The 22,864-nt window shown below is 45.2% G+C and overlaps 3 non-coding genes across 3 annotated transcripts; all 3 read right to left on the bottom strand.

Moving 5' to 3' along the window:
- Positions 1–2,462: 2,462 nt before the first annotated feature.
- TRNAV-CAC (transfer RNA valine (anticodon CAC)) lies at positions 2,463–2,535 on the bottom strand. Its single transcript has one exon. It is a non-coding gene; the product is annotated as a tRNA-Val (tRNA).
- A 9,107-nt stretch (positions 2,536–11,642) lies between these two features.
- TRNAV-CAC (transfer RNA valine (anticodon CAC)) lies at positions 11,643–11,715 on the bottom strand. The gene has a single exon. It is a non-coding gene; the product is annotated as a tRNA-Val (tRNA).
- A 10,110-nt stretch (positions 11,716–21,825) lies between these two features.
- Positions 21,826–21,898, bottom strand: TRNAV-CAC (transfer RNA valine (anticodon CAC)). Its single transcript has one exon. It is a non-coding gene; the product is annotated as a tRNA-Val (tRNA).
- Between the last annotated feature and the right edge of the window lie 966 nt (positions 21,899–22,864).

Here is a 22,864-nt window from a genome sequence, read left to right as displayed (position 1 = left end):
CACTCTGATGCCTACAAGCAGTTCTCTCTGGAAGTATGATAGGACATAAATATTTTCTATGCAATTATACATCAATTATTAGAATTTTCTAGAGTGTTAAAAGTATTCGAGATTCATCCTAATTATCAACCTGAGTTTGTTTTCTTGTACCTAGCGTGGAGAGCACTAATTTATCTAAAGCGAAACCTTTTTTCTTTTCCTGAGGTACATTTCAGGAAAACAGAAAGTTCGAGGAAAAAAAAAAAAACCATGGTTACTATCCACTGCGATCCTGGAAATAGAAGTTGGATCACTACCTCACTTTGGAGGAAGGCACAATGGAATATGTACAGTAAACCGAGAGGCCTCTGAGCTTGGATTCAGACTGGACCTGGGACTGGGTCAAGGCCAGGACAAGACACGATTAAGCATTATTATCATAGGGCAGACAACCACCTAACAGTGCCCATGCAGGCAATTCTGGAAAGCTCTTGAGAATACTCCCCCTCCCTTTGACTCATTTCCCATCTGGTCTTCTCTTCCTCCCACCACAAGGAAGGATTTTTCACCTTTGTGTTATGTCAGAAAACTTTACGTTCCCTGCAGGGCACCGAGAGCCAGGCAAGAGCCAAAGGGGCAGCTGCACTTCCCTGAAGGGCCTTTCCCGAGGTAGGCGGTTCCAGCGCTCAGGCTGACCCAAGACCCCACTGCCCGCCAAGGCAACCGGCAGGAGTCCGGAGGGCAACCGGTGCGGGGGGATTCCTACTAGCACAGAGCGTGCCTGGCCTGCACTTGGGGGAGAGCCGAATAAAACACGGCCTAAAGCTTCTCTACAGCCTGAAGAGAACAGATTCCAGGTTCCTGAAAGGGCAAGGGGGCGTCCCCGCGAGGACAAAGGCTTCCCCTGGTCTTGGAGGACAAGTCCCACAGAAGCTGGCTTTGAGAGACACGCCAAACGAAAGGAGCAATCTTGAGTGGAGATGTCTGCAAGGAACTCTCAAGTGGTGTCGCCATTCTTATATACGGAGAGAGAGTGAGAAACCCAACGTGGGAAAATGTTAACTGTGCACTTACGTATAGAATATACGATGTTATTACTCTTGCAACTGTTTTGTATGTTTCAAAGGGTTTTGGTTTATGTTTTTAATGAATTTTTGGAACTCGAGTCCCCGATGCTCTTGGGATGAAAACTCTGTAAATAAGTCTCCGGGTTTGTAACATACAGGGAGAAAAGAGCCAAGGCGAGAGCTGGCCAGCCCAGGCTGTTCATTTCATCTCACCTCCTCCAGCCTGCGCGATGTCAAGGACCCTGAGGCCGGGACTCACCGGCATTTGGGGACTCGGTGCAGAAGCTCTTCTGCACCTGAACCTTGAAACAAAACACAGCTCTGGTCGGGGCAGGAAGAGGAAGACTCCAGCCAGTGGAGATGCTGAAGGGGAAAAAAAGGAAAAAAAAAAAAAAAGAAACAGAAAAAAGGCTTCCCTGACTGGGAATCGAACCTGGGCCGCGGCGGTAAAAACGCGGAATCCTAGCCACTAGACCACCAGGGAACCATTGAGGAGCCTCGACTTCGCGTCTCCAGATGAAAATTGTAAAAGTAAAGATTACACTTCAGAGACCAGGAGAGCAGGAACGGAGATTTCCCAGAAGCCCAGGGCTCAATGCAGCTGTGCAAGGCTCCCAGCCCTTGCCCGGCTGCTCATCACCCTTCACATCTGCAGTCCTGGGCGACGCTGTGGGCTCTGAGACAGGACACAAGGTCCGTCCTGGTCTAGCTTCAGTGCTGTGTGCTGCCGAGCCAAGGTCATGCTCTCTTTCTGAACCTCGGTTTTCTCTTGAGTCAGGTGCCGACTGCGATGTCAGCAGGTGATGGGCGGATCCGTCCACTTCCTGATGTCTGCCCTGGCTCTGGGGCTTCTCCTGGTTAACGGCACCGGTACGGGCTCCTTCCCCCTCCGCGACCAGCTCAGTTCGTGGAGCCTGACATTGTTCATTTCCGTGTCTTTGGCTCGAGTCCCCGGTGCACAGCTGGGTTCGGTCTCTTTTGTTCCATCACGCAAATCAAACTGTTGCGTAAGTGTGCCGAGGTAGGGGAAAGCCAAGTGTGAAGGGATGAACTTGTGTGAAGCCAAGCCAGGGATGAACTCCTTGGTTTCCAGAGACATAACTCGCGTGAACATGTGCAAGAGATTTAGGCGCCTGCTTAGGAGGTGAGGGGATTTCCGGATGTAAAAATGAGCCGAAGTCAGCCTTGTCCTTTGCGCACTTGGGTCAGCTGGCTGTGGCCTGGACTCCGCAGTGACTCAGAGCGGAGAAAGGAGGGCTGGCTCCTAGCGCTGAGCAGGCTCTCAGGCAGCAACGGAACTCCTGGCCTGTACCTTGGGGATGGAAAATGCAGCTGCGCCCGCTGCCTCAGCCCCTGCCTTTCGCCCGTTTTGCTTTTTTAAAAGGGAAGGTAAGAGTTTCAGAAAGGAAGAACGTGTGTTTCCGCCCGGTTTCGAACCGGGGACCTTTCGCGTGTGAAGCGAACGTGATAACCGCTACACTACGGAAACACGGCAGGTGCTACAGCTGAGTGACACGCTCCTGAAATCCGTAGGTCCTGCCACTACCGTCCTAGTCGCCAACCTTTTAAACTGAAGAATGAACCTTGAAGCCCCAAGATCTCTCAGGCAAGGAGTCTGCGACTTCCGAGAGGCCCTAGTTTTAGGGTTCCGAGCCTGCCCCGAAGGGAGGACCCCCCGAGCCTCCCACAGACGGCCTTTGGGCTCCCTCACGGACCGCAGAGTCCTCGGATCCACAGCTATGCCCCCGAGTGCAGGGGTCGCCCCCGCTGACTCCTCAGCTCCCAGAAGCCGCGGGAGCCGGGGGTTCGCGCAAGTGCCCTTTGGGCCTAAGGGGAAAAGGTAGAGAATTAGGTTCATTCCAGTGAGCTTCTCTCTCTCTGGAGCTGATCCTGTGGGTCCCAGCTGCATTTCTCCAAAGCCTTCAAACAGAATTCCTTTAATCCACACTTGACTTAGTCGTTTTCAGGGTGAATGCCAGCTTGCTACAAACACCCTGTCATAACTGAAGGAGGAAATGTACAACTTCCAGGTAAATTCTATTTTCTTCCTTTGATTTCTTCAAACAACAACAACCAAAGAGACATGTCACTGGGACATACTTGCACTTTTCTTATAATACTTAAGGTATGTCTGACTATCTGTGAAAAGCTCTTGCTATAGATACAAGTGCAAGAGATTGTCTACCATGAGCTAAACAATCGTCATGCCTGCCCAGGGTCCAAGAATCTGATGAAGCTGGATCCAGTGCCCCACTGCCTTTAGATCACCAGTTAGATGACCATCCAAACCAACCAGTTTTCCAGATGCAGGTCACTAATATGAGGGAGAAGAGGTCAGCTAAACATTTAAACAATCATAATTTATTCTGGGGAATGTTGAAGGTCAGCAGTGGTACAGTTAGAAGGGGAAATAAAAGACTTCATAATGAGGATAATAGCAGCTTTCTCGAGCTTTACTGAGTGACCAGCACTATTCCTCAGTGCTTTACTGTGGAATAACTTACTAAGTCCACATAAAAACCCTGGAAGATAGTGTAGGACTTTACCACCCCTTGTTGCAGATGAGAACACCGAGGCACTGAAAAGCTGAGCTAACCTTTTTGGGGTCTCACCCCCGTGACAGTGAGAGCCAGCACTCAGACCCAGGCACTTTGCCTCCAGAGCCCTTCCCCTTGGCCACCATGCTCTCGGGTAGCTGAGAAAACTTCACTGAGATTTGCATCCCTTCCTTGATCAACCTCCAAGATATCAAAAGGAAAAGAAGATTGAAAGGTAGGCCTACAAAACTCCCCAAACTAATTAATGAAATGAAGAAGAAGAAGAGGAGAAAGAGGAAACAGGACCTTTGGAGAAGCCACGACATTAGACGCAGAGAGAATGACGATGAGCATGTTAAAACATACTAACTGGAAACTATTTAAAGACTAAGAAGGACCTATCTTCCAACAATTGAAGGCCTAAACTTTCCCTTTCCATGGCAGTCTCCACCCAAGAATACATTTCAAAGCTCCCAATATAGTGTATACAGATGTGAATATGAAAATCATACTTTAACATTAGTAGTAAAGAGATTATTTTTGAATTTTTATTTTTTATACAGCAGTTGCTTATTAGTAATTTTATATATGTTAGTTTATATATGTCAATCCCAATCTCCCAATTCACCCCACCACCACGAACCCCTTTGCCACTTTCCCCGCATTGGTGTTGTATGTTTGTTCTCTGCAGCTGTGTCTCTCTTTCTGTGTCTCAAACCGGTTCATCTGAACCATTTTTCGAGGTTCCACATATATGCGTTAATATACGATATTTCTTTTCCTCTTTCTGGCTTACTTCAAGCAGTAAAGAGACTTTGAATGAGTTAGCTCACATGGTTCCTAATAAAAATGGGAGACAGTTATTAGGATGTTGTCATTAAAAAAGACAGGATTTATAAAAGAGCCAGAAGTGACAAGAGAGGGAACACACAAACACACACACACACACACACAGACACACACTCACACACACACACACAAAGCCTGAGAAAGGGGAGTTTTCCCTTTCCTTGAGGAACAGATAGCGGAAAGCCATCAAACACCTAGTCTGGACAGGTTAATCTAGTGACGTTCCGAACTAATCAGGTAAACGCTTTTGGCTAAGTGTGGATGCTACAAATATTCTTCAGCGTTTAGTGGTGACGTGAATGTGGCGGCTTTTCTTTGTGTACGACCTGCCAGTGTCCTCCCTTTGGCACCTGTGAGTTACTTCAGCCTAATTGAACTACTTTCCTCATCAGAATTCCTCAATTTCATATACCCTCCCCCTTCCTTGACATATTGGTTCTTAACAGAGCAAGATTTGTTCGTGAACACTTGCTTCTCTCTTTGCCGCAGTATGAACGGTGGAATGTCAGCTTAGGGTCATGGCTGTGAGCAACATATAAGTAAGTACTCAGACATCCGATACTGAAGGGAAGCCAAAAATCTGAGGACAACAAAAATATCCCAGTAAGTACTTTGAACTTACTTTTCCTCCTAGCCCAGGACAAAGCCGAAGAAAAAGTATCAACATCACTTTAACAATAACCAAGTGGAATTAAACTTTTAAAAACTGAGGCATAATATGCATAAAGTACAAAGAGTGTACAGTTCCCACACCATTACCAGTGTACACCAACGTGAATAACCGATGGAGCAACCTGAATAACTAAGGTGTGGAAAATTATCAGAGCACAAAAGCCTTCCTCATGACTCTTCCCATGCAAGAGCTCAGAGGAATCACACACATACCCCTCCCTACCTCTCTGCCTGTTACTTTCACATAAATTGGAACACAGGCCATGCACTCGGTTTGGGGGCCTGGAGGGGCATGGGTCTGACTTCTTTCACTCAACATTATGTCTATGAAATTTAACCCTATTTTTCACGTACTTCTTTGTCTCTCTGTGTAGTCCTTGTAAGAATATAACACTACATACTTTTCTACTGTTGGACATTTCAGTTGTTTCCACTTGAGGATATTCTGAAATGGTATGAATATTTTTTTTGTGACTTTTGGTGGACATACACATTTTTCTAGGGCACCCCATTCCAGCAGAATAATGCCAGTGTTGACTTTAAAAATAGTACTTTTGGGGGCTTCCCTGGTTGCGCATTCGTTAAGAATCCGCCTGCCAAGGCAGGGGACACGGCGTCGAGCCCTGGTCCGGGAAGATCCCACGTGTTGTGTAACAACTAAGCCCGTGCACCCCAGCTACTGAGCCTACGCTCTAGAGCCCGTGAGCCACAACAACTGAGCCCTCATGCAACAACTACTGATGCCTGCGCGCCGAGATCCCATGCTCCACAACAAGAGAAGCCACCACGATGAAGAGTAGCCCCAACCACTGCAACTAGAGAAAGCCCTCGCCCAGCAATGAAGACGCATCACAGCCAAAAACAAATAAGCAAACTAAATATAAAAACTTTATAAATATAAAAATATATAAAAGTTGTGTGGGGGGGTTGTGTTTTGTTGTTCTCCAGCAAAAAGTGTTTATTCAGGAATAGTGGAAGAATTGCAGTTCAGGACAAGCAAGCTATAGCAAAAGCCATAGGCAAGTCCCACAAACAAAGGACAGGAAGGAACCTTACTTTACAGAGAAAGAGGAGGAAGCTGAGGGAGGTTGTTGTGAACCCAAGCCCATTGGAGAAAAGTGAAAGTTCAGGGTGATCACAGTTTCTCATTGCCAAGTTGCTGATTTCTTGCAGGAGATGCAACGTGCATGTTTTTCTGTTGGGGCCTGTAATCGATGATTCTTTCCTATTTATGCTTCTTCTTCTTGAATTTGTAATTTAAGCTGACACATGTTGGAACATGAGAATGTTGGAATCATATACTCGTATATATGGAATCACATATTAGATGATACCTAAAAATATTTACCAGTAATTGTAAGCGGAATAATTGATTCATCTGGTTTCTAGAATTACAAGTATTCATTCCTCTTTAAAGATATTAGTATATTGAGTGTACTTGACTAGTATATTTAATATACTTCAACAGATAAATTTAAATGATTAGATGTTGAAATCTTACTGAATATGTTTGCTTATTTAACCGGTACAGCCAGTATAAGAAATTGAGGAAGTCCAACTTAACTCAGATGTTCAAACCAAAATAAAGCCAAGACTTACATACCAGAATGTTATACCACCATTATTTTCTACATTATAAGATAATCTGAAAATATATATATAGTCGTTTTTAGACCAAAATTATTAAACCAATCTAAGTTTTCTGAGTAACCTCGATAAAAACACACCACAGGACATAAACCTTTTAAATGTCATTATATATAAAATGTATAAATTATTTAAATTACTTAAAAGTATTAAGGGTCATCTTTGTAAAAATTTTCATTTCATTTCTCACTGTTCTTCCAAGTAATCAAGACCATTAATTTAATCTACAGCTAAATCTGTTTTTGTTTCTTGTCACAAATTCAACAACAAAATTTTTCCTTATATAAATACCACATTGAAAGCATAAGTAATAATGCATTTTTCCCAGAAATTCTTAATTTTCTTATTTTAAATTTATATAAGTGATTATTACTTTTCTGAAATTAATTGCAGAATTAATTTTTAATTAATTTAAATTTTTAGAGGCCCAATTTGTCTATTCTCTCCCAAGGAAGAGAAAGCATATTGTTTTGTTTCTGAGAAAATATATTTAAAGGGGAAAAAATTCATAAAACTAGTGGGCATTATGTAAGGTGAAAGCAGAGGCAACGATATGTATTAACAGCAAGTGACAGTGAGGGAAACAAAATGAAATAAGTCAGACGTCATTGCTCCTCATCCATCTGTATTAAGGACTGAACTGGCTTACAGTTCTGGAAGGTTTAAATCTTGACTTGTACGGTTGCCACAAGTGCTCATGTTGCTGACTTTGCTGTTTGTTTGTAATGATGTGTCTTTCCTCTGCTTTCTGTAGTGTGATATAAGCAATCTCTAAAGGACATTTGTTTGAATTTTTTCAGTTATTTAGAAACTTGAGTATACCAATGAAAAGAAAGCTGCGTATTCCACGCTAAAAATTCAATATTCTTCCTGTATTAATCCCCTTATTACTGTGGAGCTCCTTATGAGGGAAACATTGCATATTAAGATCATCCTTATTGTAGCTCCTACACTTTCACAGTTATTGACAAGGATTGCCTTGACCCACGCGGTTTTTCCCAAATAGTGGAAAGACAAGAGATGGACAGCTTCTCACTGCTGCGGTGTCACATAGCAGGAAATACCAGAATCCTCAGGACAGGCATCAGACAAAAAAGACTCATGGTCCACATTAGCTGTCATCTTCTACCTAACAGCGAATGGATCCCTATCAACCACCATCAAACAGGAATTATCCCCAGAAGTTCACTTCCTAAAATTAAAACCAGAATCCCGCACTGAGAGGAGAAATTAGTGATGCACAAATGAGACGGAGAGAGAGAAAATCCTTGTCCAGAAACCACACAGTATGAAAAAGCCAAAATGCTCAATTTCTGCACATGAGATTTAACAGAACAGAGAAAACATGAGCTAATAACACTAAGGGTCCAGGTCTGAAGCAGGAACCTGTGTGGGGCAGGATTCTGTTGGCTCCCACGATGTATCTTAGATGGGCTAAGTTTTATAGTCACAGCCAAAAAACACAGAAGCAAACAAACAAACAAAAAACTGACAAGGAATAACATAGAAACAATTATTCCCATGCTAATTTCCCATTTTATAGGAGGAAGGACAGGCATTCGATTGTTTTCATCAAATTAAAAGTATAAGCAAAATTTATAAATAAAAGAGGAAAGGGGAGAAGGGAAAAACCTCTGGGATCAGCGAGATTCTTCTCTTGGGATAAGTTGCTTGGCAGGACGTTACCAAAGAGGTCATTCTGGGCAGTCTTCTCTGGACCTTGTTGACTAGGTCAGCAGAGAAAACAATTCCAGTTCTTGGAGGATTTAAAAAATATTGAATGTTGAGCTTTCGAACCTATGCAATAGAATATCTCTGTGTAATGCCCACAATGTCCCTCTGTTGTCCTTCCCCTTACTTATGTCGGGAGGGCACTGCTCCCTTTATTAGTTAGACTATCATAGAGAGATGTATACAAAGATTGCTGTGTTGGCAAGTAAATGAAGAAAGGGACATTGAAAGACTGGAAAATAAAATGGCATATGCTTCGGTCCCACTTCTGTGGGAGGAAAATCTGAAGGATTTACCAACATTAGAAGCATAGAAACCCTAAAGGTAGCACTTGCACTTCCAGATCCCTACGCTATGGAAACACCTGCACGAGTGGTCAGAGGTGTGTGTACGATAATGACGGTTGCAGCATATTCGTCATCGTGAAACCATGAAACCAAGTAATACACAACCATGGAAGAAAGGCCTTTATCAGAAACAATGCAGAGGAGAATTATGATGATGGGTTCACTGCTGACATCATTCATAGAACAAATACTAACGTTCACAGATGAAAAGTTTAAGACACATAAAATATAACTTTCTTGTCCAAGTCTATAGACTTGGCCAAATAAAGACTATCCCACCAGACCGTGGATTCCTGGATCTCTTTCAGGAGGCCGTAAGTTAGGCAAGTATAGAGTCCAATAGAGACGACAGACAATAGAGCTGGGAAGGGGAGTGTGGCCCAAGACTGGCAGCAGTCGTGAGGTGGACAGGACCCCGAACGCAGTTTGGTAAACTTTGTGGGAGCAGATGTACAGGTAATAATCAGCATGGATCACCGGGAATGGTAATCCACACGGAAAACGCTGAATGGGTTCTAAAACCTCTCCCACCGTCCTTGGGTGGGCTAGAACCACCAACTTTCAGGATTCACAGCTGAACGCGCTAACCCACTGCGCCACAGAGACAGCAGCACGTGACTCTTCTGGACTCTCTATGGAGTAGACACTTACTAATTCCCAGGGTGTGCCACCTTTCTCGCAGGAAAATGGTACCACTTCCAAAGCCTCGGAAGAACGGACGGTTTAGAGCAGTTAATCACACTGGACCTGAGACTGGGTCAAGGTCAGGAAAAGACAACACTAAGCACTATTATCATAGGGCAGCCACCCTTGCAGACAATTGTGACAAGCACTTGAGAATACTCCCCCTGCCTTTGACGCATTCATTTCCCATCTGCTCCTCTCATCCTCCCACTCACTACAGGGAAGGATTCGTCACCTTTGTGTCCTGTCAGAACTCTTTATGCTCCCTGCAGGGCACAGAGATCCAGGCAACAGCCAAGGGGCAGCTGCACTTCCCCGAAGGGCCTTTCCCGAGGTAGGCGGTTCCAGCGCTCAGGCTGACCCAAGACCCCACTGCCCGCCAAGGCAACCGGGAGGAGACCGGAGGGCAGCCGGTGCGGGGGGATTCCTACTAGCACAGAACGTCTCCTGCCTGCACTTCGGGGGGAGCTGAATAAAACTCCTCCTGAAGCTTCTCTACAGCCTGAAGAGAACAGATTTCAGGTTCCTGAAAGGGCAAGGGGGCGTCCCCGCGAGGACAAAGGCTTCCCCTGGTCTTGGAGGACAAGTCCCGCAGAAGCTGGCTTTGAGAGACACGCCAAACGAAAGGAGCAATCTTGAGTGGAGATGTCTGCAAGGAACTCTCAAGTGGTGTCGCCATTCTTATATACGGAGAGAGAGTGAGAAACCCAACGTGAGAAAGTGTTTACTGTGCACTTACGTATAGAATATACGATGTTAATACTCTTGCAACATTTTTGTATGTTTCAAAGGGTTTGGGTTTTGGTTTTTAATGAAATTTTGGAACTCGAGTCCCCGATGCTCTTGGGATGAAAACTCTGTAAGTAAGTCTTCGGGTTTGTAACATGCAGGGAGAAAAGAGCCGAGGCGAAAGCTGGCCAGCCCAGGCTATTCATTACATTTCACCTCCTCCAGCCTGCGCGATGTCAAGGACCCTGAGGCCGGGACTCACCGGCATTTGGGGACTCGGTGCAGAAGCTCTTCTGCACCTGAACCTTGAAGTAAAACACAGCTCTGGTAGGGGCAGGAAGAGGAAGACTCCTGCCAGTGGAGATGCTGAAGTGGAAAAAAAGGGGGGGGGGGGGAAACTTCCCTGATGGGGAATCGAACCCGGGGCGCAGCTGTGAAAGCGCCGAACCCTAGCCACTAGGCCACCAGGGAACCACTGAGGAGTTTAGACTTAGCATCTACAAATGAAAATTGTAAAAGTAAAGATTACACTTCAGATACCCGGAGAGCAGGAACGGAGATTTCCTAGAAGCCCAGGGCTCAATGCTGCTGTGCAAGGCTCCCAGCCCTTGCCCGGCTGCTCATCACCCTTCACATCTGCAGTCCTGGGCGACGCTGTGGGCTCTGAGACAGGACACAAGGTCCGTCCTGGTCTAGCTTCAGTGCTGTGTGCTGCCGAGCCAAGGTCATGCTCTCTTTCTGAACCTCGGTTTTCTCTTGAGTCAGGTGCCAACTGCGATGTCAGCAGGTGATGGGCGGATCCGTCCACTTCCTGATGTCTGCCCTGGCTCTGGGGGCTCCCCTGGTTAACGGCACCGGTACGGGCTCCTTCCCTCCGCGACCAGCTCAGTTCGTGGAGCCTGACATTGTTCATTTCCGTGTCTTTGGCTCGAGTCCCCAGTGCACAGCTGGGTTCGGTCTCTTTTGTTCCGTCACGCAAATCAAACTGTTGCGTTAAGTGTGCCGAGGTGGGGGAAAGCCAAGAGTGAAGGGATGAACTTGTGTGAAGCCAAGCCAGGGATGAACTCTTTGGTTTCCAGAGACATAACTCGCGTGTACATGTGCATGAGATTTAGGCGCCTGCTTAGGAGGTGAGGGGATTTCCGGTTGTAAAAATGAGCCGGTCAGCCTTGTCCTTTGCGCACTTGGGTCAGCTGGCTGTGGCCTGGACTCCGCAGTGACTCAGAGCGGAGAAAGGAGGGCTGGCTCCTAGCGCTGAGCAGGCTCTCAGGCAGCAACGGAACTCCTGGCCTGTACCTTGGGGATGGAAAATGCAGCTGCGCCCGCTGCCTCAGCCCCTGCCTTTCGCCCGTTTTGCTTTTTTGAAAGGGAAGGTAAAAGTTTCAGAAAGGAAGAACGTGTGTTTCCGCCCGGTTTCGAACCGGGGACCTTTCGCGTGTGAGGCGAACGTGATAACCGCTACACTACGGAAACACGGCAGGTGCTACAACTTAGTGGCACACCCCTGAAATCCGTAGTTCCTGCCACCACTATCCTAGTCGCCAACTTTTTAAACTGAAGAATGAACCTTGAAGCCCCAAGATCTCTCAGGCAAGGAGTCTGCGGCTTCCAAGAGGCCCTGCTTTTAGGGTTCCGAGCCTGCCCCGAAGGGAGGACCCCCCGAGCCTCCCATAGTCGGGCTCTGGACTCCCGCACCGATCGCACAATGCTCGGATCCACAGCTACGCCCGCGAGTGCAGGGGTCGCCCCCGCTGACTCCTCAGCTCCCAGAAGCCGCGGGAGCCGGGGGTTCGCGCAAGTGCCCTTTGGGTCTAAGGGGAAAAGGTAGAGAATTAGGTTCATTCCAGTGAGCTTCTCTCTCTCTGGAGCTGATCCTGTGGGCCCCAGCTGCATTTCTCCAAAGGCTTCAAACAGAATTCCTTTAATCCACACTTGACTTAGTCGTTTTCAGGGTGAATGCTATAGCTTGCTACAAACACCCCGTCATAACTGAAGGAGGAAATGTACAACTTCCAGGTAAATTCTATTTTCTTCCTTTGATTTCTTCAAACAACAACAACCAAAGAGACATGTCACTGGGACATACTTGCACTTTTCTTATAATACTTAAGGGTATGTCTGACTATCTACGAAAAACTCTTGCCATAGAAACATGTGCAAGAGATTGTCTACCATGAGCTAAACAATCGTCATACCTCCCCAGGGTCCAAGAATCTGATGAAGCTGGATCCAGTGCCCCACTGCCTTTAGATCACCAGTTAGATGACCATCCAAACCAACCAGTTTTCCAGATGCAGGTCACTAATATGAGGGAGAAGAGGTCAGCTAAACATTTAAACAATCGTAATTTACTCTGGGGAATGTTGAAGGTCAGCAGTGGTACAGTTAGAAGGGGAAATAAAAGACTTCACAATAAGGGTAATAGCAGCTTTCTCGAGCTTTACTGAGTGACCAGCACTATTCCTCAGTGCTTTACTGTGGAATAACTTACTAAGTCCACATAAAAACCCTGGAAGATAGTGTAGGACTTTACCACCCCTTATTGCAGATGAGAACACCGAGGCACTGAAAAGCTGAGCTAACCTTTTCAGGGTCTCACCCCCGTGACAGTGAGAGCCAGCAGTCAGACCCAGGCACTTTGCCTCCAGAGCCCTTCCCCTTGGCCACCACGCTCACGGGTAACTGAGAAAACTTCACTGAGATTTGCATCCCTTCCTTGTTCAACCTCCAAGATTTCAAAAGGAAAAGAAGATTGAAAGGTAGGCCTACAAAACTCCCCAAACTAATTAATGAAATGAAGAAGAGGAGGAAGTGGAAACAGACCTTTGGAGAAGCCACGACGTTAGAAGCAGAGAGAATGACGATGAGCTTGTTAAACACATACTAACTGGAAAGTATTTAAAGACTACGAAGGACCTATCTTCCAACAATTGAAGGCCTAAACTTTCCCTTTCCATGGCAGTCTCCACCCAAGAATACATTTCAAAGCTCCCAATATAGTGTATACAGATGTGAATATGAAAATCATACTTCAACATTAGTAGTAAAGAGATTAGTTTTGAATTTTGTTTATTTTTTATACAGCAGGTTCTTATTAGTAATTTTATACATATTAATGTATATATGTCAATCCCAATCTCCCAATTCACCCCACCACCACGAACCCCTGTCCCACTTTCCCTGCGTTGATGTCCGTATGTTTGTTCTCTACAGCTGCGTCTCTCTTTCTGCCCTGCAAACCGGTTCATCTGAACCGTTTTTCGAGGTTCCACATATATGCGTTAATATACGATATTTCTTTTCCTCTTTCTGGCTTACTTCAAGCAGTAAAGAGACTTTGAATGAGTTAGCTCACATGGTTCCTAATAAAAATGGGAGACAATTATTAGGATGTTGTCATTAAAAAAGACAGGATTTATAAAAGAGCCAGAAGTGACAAGAGAGGGAACACACAAACACACACACACACACACAGACGCACACTCACACACACACACACACACAAAGCCTGAGAAAGGGGAGTTTTCCCTTTCCTTGAGGAACAGATAGCGGAAAGCCATCAAACACCTAGTCTGGACGGGTTAATCTAGTGACGTTCCGAACTAATCAGGTAAACGCTTTTGGGTATGTGTGGATGCTCCAAATATTCTTCAGCGTTTAGTGGTGACGTGAATGTGGCGGCTTTTCATTGTGTACGACCTGCCAGTGTCCTCCCTTTGGCACCTGTGAGTTACTTCAGCCTAATTGAACTACTTTCCTCATCAGAATTCCTCAATTTCATATACCCTCCCCCTTCCTTGACATATTGGTTCTTAACAGAGCAAGATTTGATCATGAACACTTGCTTCTCTCTTTGCCGCAGTATGAACGGTGGAATGTCAGCTTAGGGTCATGGCTGTGAGCAACATATAAGTAAGTACTCAGACATCCGATACTGAAGGGAAGCCAAAAATCTGAGGACAACAAAAATATCCCAGTAAGTACTTTGAACTTACGTTTCCTCTTAGAGCAGGACAAAGCCGAAGAAAAAGTATCAACGTCACTTTAACAATAACCAAGTGGAATTAAACTTTTAAAAACTGAGGCATAATATGCATAAAGTACAAAGAGTGTACAGTTCCCACACCATTACCAGTGTACACCAACGTGAATAACTGATGGAGCAACCTGTATAACTAAGGTGTGGAAAATTACCAGAGCACAAAGGCTTCCTCATGACTCTTCCCATGCAAGAGTTCAGAGTAATCACGCACATACCCCTCCCAACCTCTCTGCCTGTTACTTTCACATAAATCAGATCACAGGGCATGCACTGGGGCTGGGGGCCTGGAGGGGCATGGGTCTGACTTCTTTCACTCCACATTATGTCTATGAAATTTAACCCTATTTTTCACGTAGTTCTTTGTCTCTGTGTGTATTCCTTGTAAGAATATAACTCTCCATAGATTTCTACTGTTGGACATTTCAGTTGTTTCCAGTTGAGGATATCCTGAAAAGGTATGAACATTTTTTTGTGACTTTTGGTGAACATACACATTTTTCTAGGGCACCTCATTCCAGCAGAATAATGCCAGTGTTGACTTTAAAAATAGTACTTTTGGGGGCTTCCCTGGTTGCGCATTGGTTAAGAGTCCGCCTGCGAAGGCAGGGGACACTGGGTCGAGCCCTGGTCCGGGAAGATCCCACGTGTTGAGAAGCAGCTAAGCCCGTGCAGCCCAGATACTGGGCCTACGCTCTAGAGCCCGTGAGCCACAACTACTGAGCCCTCATGCCACAACTACTGACACCTGCGCGCCGAGAGCACAGGCTCCGCAACAAGAGAAGACACCATGACGAAGAGTAGGCCCCAATCACTGCAACTAGAGAAAGCCCTCGCCCAGTAACGGAGACCCAACGCAGCCAAAAACAAAGAAGCAAAATAAATGTAAAAAATTTATAAATATATAAAAGTTGGGGGTTTTTATCCCAGCAAAAAGTGTTTATTCAGGAATAGCGGAAGAATTGCAATTCAGGACAAGCAAGCTATAGCAAAAGCCATAGGTAAGTCCCACAAACAAAGGACAGGAAGGAACCTTACTTTACAGAGAAAGAGGAGGGAGCTGAGGGAGGTTGTTGTGAACCCAAGCCCATTGGAGAAAAGTGAAAGTTCAGGGTGATGAAGGTTTTTCATTGCCAAGCTGCTGATTTCTTGCAGGAGATGCAACGTGCATGTTTTTCTGTTGGGGACTGTAATCGATGATTCTGTCCTATTGATGTTCCTTCTGTTTGGGTCTGTAATTGACGATACTTCCTGTCTTTGGACTTGAGTGGTACCCCATGAGAGCTCCCACTTCTGGTCTCCTGACTTCATTTGAGTGACGTTTCCCTTTATTAGTTTTCAAACCTGTCACAAGGAATTTTGAATTTTCAAGTTTAATCTATTTTAATGCTTTAGGAGACTTACTGCATCAAACTATTATCATTGCAAACTGTGTCCCTAGCAACTTTCAAGTGGTCAGTAGCTACATGTGGCTGGTACCTATCATATTGGAGAGCACAGGTCAAAGGTGTAGCACAGCTAAAAGTACGATTTCTGGGACACAGCATATAACTGTGTATGTATGACCCTCAGTTGATGCTGCCAAACTTTTTTCCAACCTGTTGAACTTTTTTATACCCGTTCCAGAAATGAATAAGAATTTCCAGCGCTCTCCATCCTGTCAATGTTTGGTTTTGTTTGTCCTCTTTTGTTAAAAGTAAGCTTTATTGAGGTGTAATTTCCATAGTAAAATCTGCCAACATTAGAGTATTCTTTTAAATGATATCATTTCTTTGCAAAGCTGGATTTTGGTGCTTGCTGTGATAAAAAGCAAGGGCCATGCAAAAAGTGAATGTGTAACGAGAAGCAAGGAGGCGCTTTGAGAAGGTTTCAGAAGCTGTGCAGTGTGCATTAAGGTTATGATTCTGCCGTGTCAGAGCAGTGAAAACACAAGCCCTCTACTGAACTTTTGTCAAGGGATCACATAAGAATAGCCACAGAACCAGCCACAAACCTACAAAATATAGAAATATATGTGAACCCAGAAAACAACAGCATTCCCCAACGAAAGCGCTGTTGTCAGCCAACCTATCAGGAAATTAGGGCAAAAGGGAAGACAAAGACAGAGAGAATTTCCAGGCCAACAAAGATGATTCGTTAATTAAATAAATTTAATGTTAGTCAAAGGATTAAAGTTAACTCTTGAACTTGTAATTTAAGCTGACATATGTTGGAACATGAGAATGTTGGAATCATATGTTCGTATATATGGAATCACATATTAGATGACACCTAAAAATATTTACCAGAAATTGTAAGCGGAATAATTGAGTCGTCTGGTTTCTAGAATTACAAGTAGTCATTCCTCTTTAAAGGTATTAGTATATTTAATGTACTTGACTAGTATATTTAATATACTTCAACAGATAAATTTAAATGATTAGACGTTGAAATCTTAGTGAATATGTTTGCTTATTTAACCGGTACAACCAGTTTAAGAAATTGAGGAAGTCCAACTTAACTTAGATGTTCAAGACAAAATAAAGCCAAGACTTACATACCACAATGTTATACCACCATTATTTTCTACATTATAAGATAATCTGAAAAAATATATATAGTTGTTTTTAGAGCAAAATTATTAAACCAATCTAAGTTTTGTGAATAACCTCGATAAAAACACACCACATGACATAAACATTTTAAATGCCATTATATATAAAATGTATAAATTATTTAAATTGCTAAAAAGTATTAAGGGTCACCTTTGTAATCAATTTCACTTCATTTCTCACTGTTCTTCCAAGTAATCAAGACCATTAATTTAATCTACAGCTAAATCTGTTATTGTTCCTTGTCACCAATTCAACAACAAAATTTTTCCTTATATAAATACCACATTGAAAGCATAAGTACTAATGTATTTTCCCCTGTAATTCTTAATTTTCTTAATTTATATTTATGTAAGTGATTGTTACTATTCTGAAATTAATTGGGGAATTAATTTTTAATTAATTTAAACTTTTGGACAACTGATTTGTCTATTCTCTCCCAAGGAAGAGAAAGTATATTGTTTTATTTCTGAGAAAATATATTTAAAGGGAAAAAATTTCATCAAACTAGTGGGCATTATTCAACGTGAAAGCAGAGGCAACGATATGTATTAACAGCAACTGACAGTGAGGGAAACAAAATGAAATAATTCAGCCACATTAGGTACCTGAAGGAAGCTCATTAATGAAAATCGGAGTACTTCTGTGATATGCTTTTGAGTCTCCAGGGTATGTATCCATGCATGACGTCATTGCTCGACATCCATCTGTACTAAGGACTGAACTGGCTTACAGTTCTGGAAGGTTTAAATCTTGACTTGCAGGGTTGTCACACGTGCTCATGTTGCTGACTTTGTTGCTTGTTTGTAATGATATAAATGTCTTTCCTCTGCTTCCTGTAGTCTGATTTCAGTAATCCCTAAAGGACATTTGTTTGAATTTTTTCAGTTATTCAGAGACTTGAGTATACCAATGAAAGAAAGCTGCGTATTCCATGCTAAAAATTCAATATTCTTCCTGTATTACTCCCCTTTATTAATGTGGAGCTCCATATGAGGGAACCATTGCATATTAAGATCATCCTTATTGTAGCTCCTACACTTTTGCAGTTATTGACAAGGATTGCCTTGGCCCATGCGGTTTTTACCAAATAGAGGAAAGACAAGAGGTGGACAGCTTCTCACTGCTGCAGTGTCACATAGCAGAAAATACCAGAATCCTCAGGACAAGTATCAGAAAAGAAAGACTCATGGTCCAGATTAGCTGTCATCTTCTACCTAACAGGGAATAGATCCCTGTCAACCACCACCCAACAGGGATTATCCCCAGAAGTTCACTTCCTAAAATTAAAACCAGAATCCCGCACTGAGAGGAGAAATTAGTGATGCACAAATGAGAGAGAGAAAGAGAGAGAGAGAGAGAAAAAAAATCCTTGTCCAGAAAGCACACAGTATGAAGAAGCCAAAATACTCAATTTCTGCACATGAGATTTAACAGAACAGAGGAAACATGAGCTAATAACTCTAAGGGTCCAGGACTGAAACAGGAACCTGTAGGGGGGCAGGATTCTGTTGGCTCCCACGATGTGTCTTAGGTGGGCTAACTTTTACAGTCACAGCCAAAAAACTGACAAGGAATAACATAGAAACACTTATTCCCCTTTTTATAGGACGAAGGACAGGCATTAGATTGTTTTCATCAAATTAAAAGTATAAGCAAAATTTATAAATAAAAGAGAAAAGGGGAGAAGGAAAAAACCTCTGGGATAAGCAAGATTCTTCTCTTTGGATAAGTTGCTTGGCAGGACGTTATCAAAGAGGTCATTCTGGGCAGTCTTCTCTGGACCCTGTTGACTAGGTCAGCAGAGAAAACAATTCCAGTTCTTGGAGGATTTTAAAAATATTGAATGTTGAGCTTTCGAACATATGCAATAGAATATCTCTGTGGAATGCCCACAATGTCCCTCTGTTGTCCTTCCCCTTAGTTATGTCAGGAGGGCACTTCTCTCTTTATTAGGGAGATGTATACAAAGATTGCTGTGTTGGCAAGTAAATGAAGAAAGGGACATTGAAAGACCGGAAAATAAACTGGAATATGATTCAGTCCCACTTCTGTGGAAGGAAAATTTGAAGGATATACCAACATTAGAAACACAAAAGGTAGCACTTGCACTTCCAGATCCCTACGCTATGGAAACACCTGCACGAGTGGTCAGAGGTGTGTGTACGATAATGATGGTTGCAGCATATTCATCATCGTGAAACCATGAAACCAAGTAATACACAACCATGGAAGAAAGGCCTTTATCAGAAACAATGCAGAGGAGAATTATGATGATGGGTTCACTGCTGACATCATTCATAGAACAAGTACTAACATTCACAGATGAAAAGTTTAAGACACATAAAATATAACTTTCTTGTCCAAGTCTATAGACTTGGCAGAATAAAGACTTTATCCCACCAGACCGTGGATTCCTGGATCTCTTTCAGGAGGTCGTAAGTTAGGCAGTATAGAGTCCAATAGAGACGACAGACAATAGAGCTGGGAAGGGGAGTGTGGCCGAAGACTGGCAGCAGTCGTGAGGTGGACAGGACCCCGAACGCAGTTCGGTAAACTTTGTGGGAGCAGATGTACAGGTAATAATCAGCATGGAACACCGGGAATGGTAATCAACACGGAAAACGCTGAATGGGTTCTGAAACCTCTCCCACCGTCCTTGGGTGGGCTAGAACCACCAACTTTCAGGATTCACAGCCGAACGCGCTAACCCACTGCGCCACAGAGACAGCAGCACGTGACTCTTCTGGACTCTCTATGGAGTAGACACTTACTAATTCCCAGGGTGTGCCACCTTTCTCGCAGGAAAATGGTACCACTTCCAAAGCCTCGGAAGAACGGACGGTTTAGAGCAGTTAATCACACTGGACCTGAGACTGGGTCAAGGTCAGGAAAAGACAACACTAAGCACTATTATCATAGGGCAGCCACCCTTGCAGACAATTGTGACAAGCACTTGAGAATACTCCCCCTGCCTTTGACGCATTCATTTCCCATCTGCTCCTCTCATCCTCCCACTCACTACAGGGAAGGATTCGTCACCTTTGTGTCCTGTCAGAACTCTTTATGCTCCCTGCAGGGCACAGAGATCCAGGCAACAGCCAAGGGGCAGCTGCACTTCCCCGAAGGGCCTTTCCCGAGGTAGGCGGTTCCAGCGCTCAGGCTGACCCAAGACCCCACTGCCCGCCAAGGCAACCGGGAGGAGACCGGAGGGCAGCCGGTGCGGGGGGATTCCTACTAGCACAGAACGTCTCCTGCCTGCACTTCGGGGGGAGCTGAATAAAACTCCTCCTGAAGCTTCTCTACAGCCTGAAGAGAACGGATTTCAGGTTCCTGAAAGGGCAAGGGGGCGTCCCCGCGAGGACAAAGGCTTCCCCTGGTCTTGGAGGACAAGTCCCGCAGAAGCTGGCTTTGAGAGACACGAAAGGAGCAATCTTGAGTGGAGATGTCTGCAAGGAACTCTCAAGTGGTGTCGCCATTCTTATATACGGAGAGAGAGTGAGAAACCCAACGTGAGAAAGTGTTTACTGTGCACTTACGTATAGAATATACGATGTTAATACTCTTGCAACATTTTTGTATGTTTCAAAGGGTTTGGGTTTTGGTTTTTAATGAACTTTTGGAACTCGAGTCCCCGATGCTCTTGGGATGAAAACTCTGTAAGTCAGTCTTCGGGTTTGTAACATGCAGGGAGAAAAGAGCCGAGGCGAGAGCTGGCCAGCCCAGGCTGTTCATTACATCTCACCTCCTCCAGCCTGCGCGATGTCAAGGACCCTGAGGCCGGGACTCACCGGCATTTGGGGACTCAGTGCAGAAGCTCTTCTGCATCTGAACCTTGAAGTAAAACACAGCTCTGGTCGGGGCAGGAAGAGGAAGATGCCTCCCAGTGGAGATGCTGAAAGGGAAAAAAAAAGGGGGAGGGGGGGGAGGGCGGCGGGAAAAAGCTTCCCTGACCGGGAATCGAACCCGGGCCGCAGCGGTGAAAGCGCCGAATCCTAGCCACTAGACCACCAGGGAACCACTGAGGACCTTTGACTTAGAATCTGCAAATGAAAATTGTAAAAGTAAAGATTACACTTCAGAGACCAGGAGAGCAGGAACGGAGATTTCCCAGAAGCCCAGAGCTCAATGCAGCTGTGCAAGGCTCCCAGCCCTTGCCCGGCTGCTCATCACCCTTCACATCTGCAGTCCTGGGCGACGCTGTGGGCTCTGAGACAGGACACAAGGTCCGTCCTGGTCTAGCTTCAGTGCTGTGTGCTGCCGAGCCAAGGTCATGCTCTCTTTCTGAACCTCGGTTTTCTCTTGAGTCAGGTGCCAACTGCGATGTCAGCAGGTGATGGGCGGATCCGTCCACTTCCTGATGTCTGCCCTGGCTCTGGGGGCTCTCCTGGTTAACGGCACCGGTACGGGCTCCTTCCCCTCCGCGACCAGCTCAGTTCGTGGAGCCTGACATTGTTCATTTCCGTGTCTTTGGCTCGCGTCCCCGGTGCACAGCTGGGTTCGGTCTCTTTTGTTCCGTCACGCAAATCAAACTGTTGCGTTAAGTGTGCCGAGGTGGGGGAAAGCCAAGTGTGAAGGGATGAACTTGTGTGAAGCCAAGCCAGGGATGAACTCCTTGGTTTCCAGAGACATAACTCGCGTGAACATGTGCAAGAGATTTAGGCGCCTGCTTAGGAGGTGAGGGGATTTCCGGATGTAAAAATGAGCCGAAGTCAGCCTTGTCCTTTGCGCACTTGGGTCAGCTGGCTGTGGCCTGGACTCCGCAGTGACTCAGAGCGGAGAAAGGAGGGCTGGCTCCTAGCGCTGAGCAGGCTCTCAGGCAGCAACGGAACTCCTGGCCTGTACCTTGGGGATGGAAAATGCAGCTGCGCCCGCTGCCTCAGCCCCTGCCTTTCGCCCGTTTTGCTTTTTTAAAAGGGAAGGTAGGTAAACGTTTCGGAAAGGAAGAACGCTTGTTTCCGCCCGGTTTCGAACCGGGGACCTTTCGCGTGTGAGGCGAACGTGATAACCGCTACACTACGGAAACACGGCAGGTGCTACAGCTGAGTGACACGCTCCTGAAATCCGTAGGTCCTGCCACCACTATCCTAGTCGCCAAGTTTTTAAACTGAAGAATGAACTTTGAAGCCCCAAGATCTCTCAGGCAAGGAGTCTGCGACTTCCGAGAGGCCCTGGTTTTAGGGTTCCGAGCCTGCCCCGAAAGGAGGACCCCCCGAGCCTCCCACAGACGGCCTTTGGGCTCCCTCACGGACCGCAGAGTCCTCGGATCCACAGCTATGCCCCCGAGTGCAGGGGTCGCCCCCGCTGACTCCTCAGCTCCCAGAAGCCGCGGGAGCCGGGGGTTCGCGCAAGTGCCCTTTGGGTCTAAGGCGAAAAGGTAGAGAATTAGGTTCATTCCAGTGAGCTTCTCTCTCTCTGGAGCTGATCCTGTGGGTCCCAGCTGCATTTCTCCAAAGGGAGGTTGTTTTGAAATCAAGCCCTCTGAAGAAAAGTGAAAGTTCAGGGTGATGACGGTTTCTCATTGCCAAGTTGCTGGTTTCCTGCAGGAGATGCAACGTACATGTTTTTCTGTTGGGGCCTGTAATCGATGATTCTTTCCTATTGATGCTTCTTCTGTCTGGGTCTGTAACTGACGATACTTTCTGTCTTTGAACTTGAGTGGTACCCCGTGAGAGCTCCCACTTCTGGTCTCCCGACTTCATTTTAGTGACGTTTCCCTTTATTAGTTTTCAAACCTGTCACAAGGAATTTTGAATTTTCTAGTTTAATCTATTTTAAGGCTTTAGGAGACTTACTACGTCAAACTATTATCACTACAACCTGTGGCCCTAGCAACTTTCAAGTGTTCAATAGCCCTATGTGGCCTTTACCCATCATATTGGAGAGCACAGGTCAAAGGTGTAGCACAGCTACCAGTACGATTTCTGGGACACAGCATATAACTGTGTATGTATGACCCTCAGTTGATGCTGCCAAATTTTTTTCCAACCTG

Source organism: Phocoena phocoena, chromosome 1 (genome assembly GCF_963924675.1).
Source record: "Phocoena phocoena chromosome 1, mPhoPho1.1, whole genome shotgun sequence".
Classification (NCBI taxonomy): Eukaryota; Metazoa; Chordata; class Mammalia; order Artiodactyla; family Phocoenidae; genus Phocoena; species Phocoena phocoena.
This window is presented reverse-complemented; position numbering and strand designations above follow the sequence as displayed.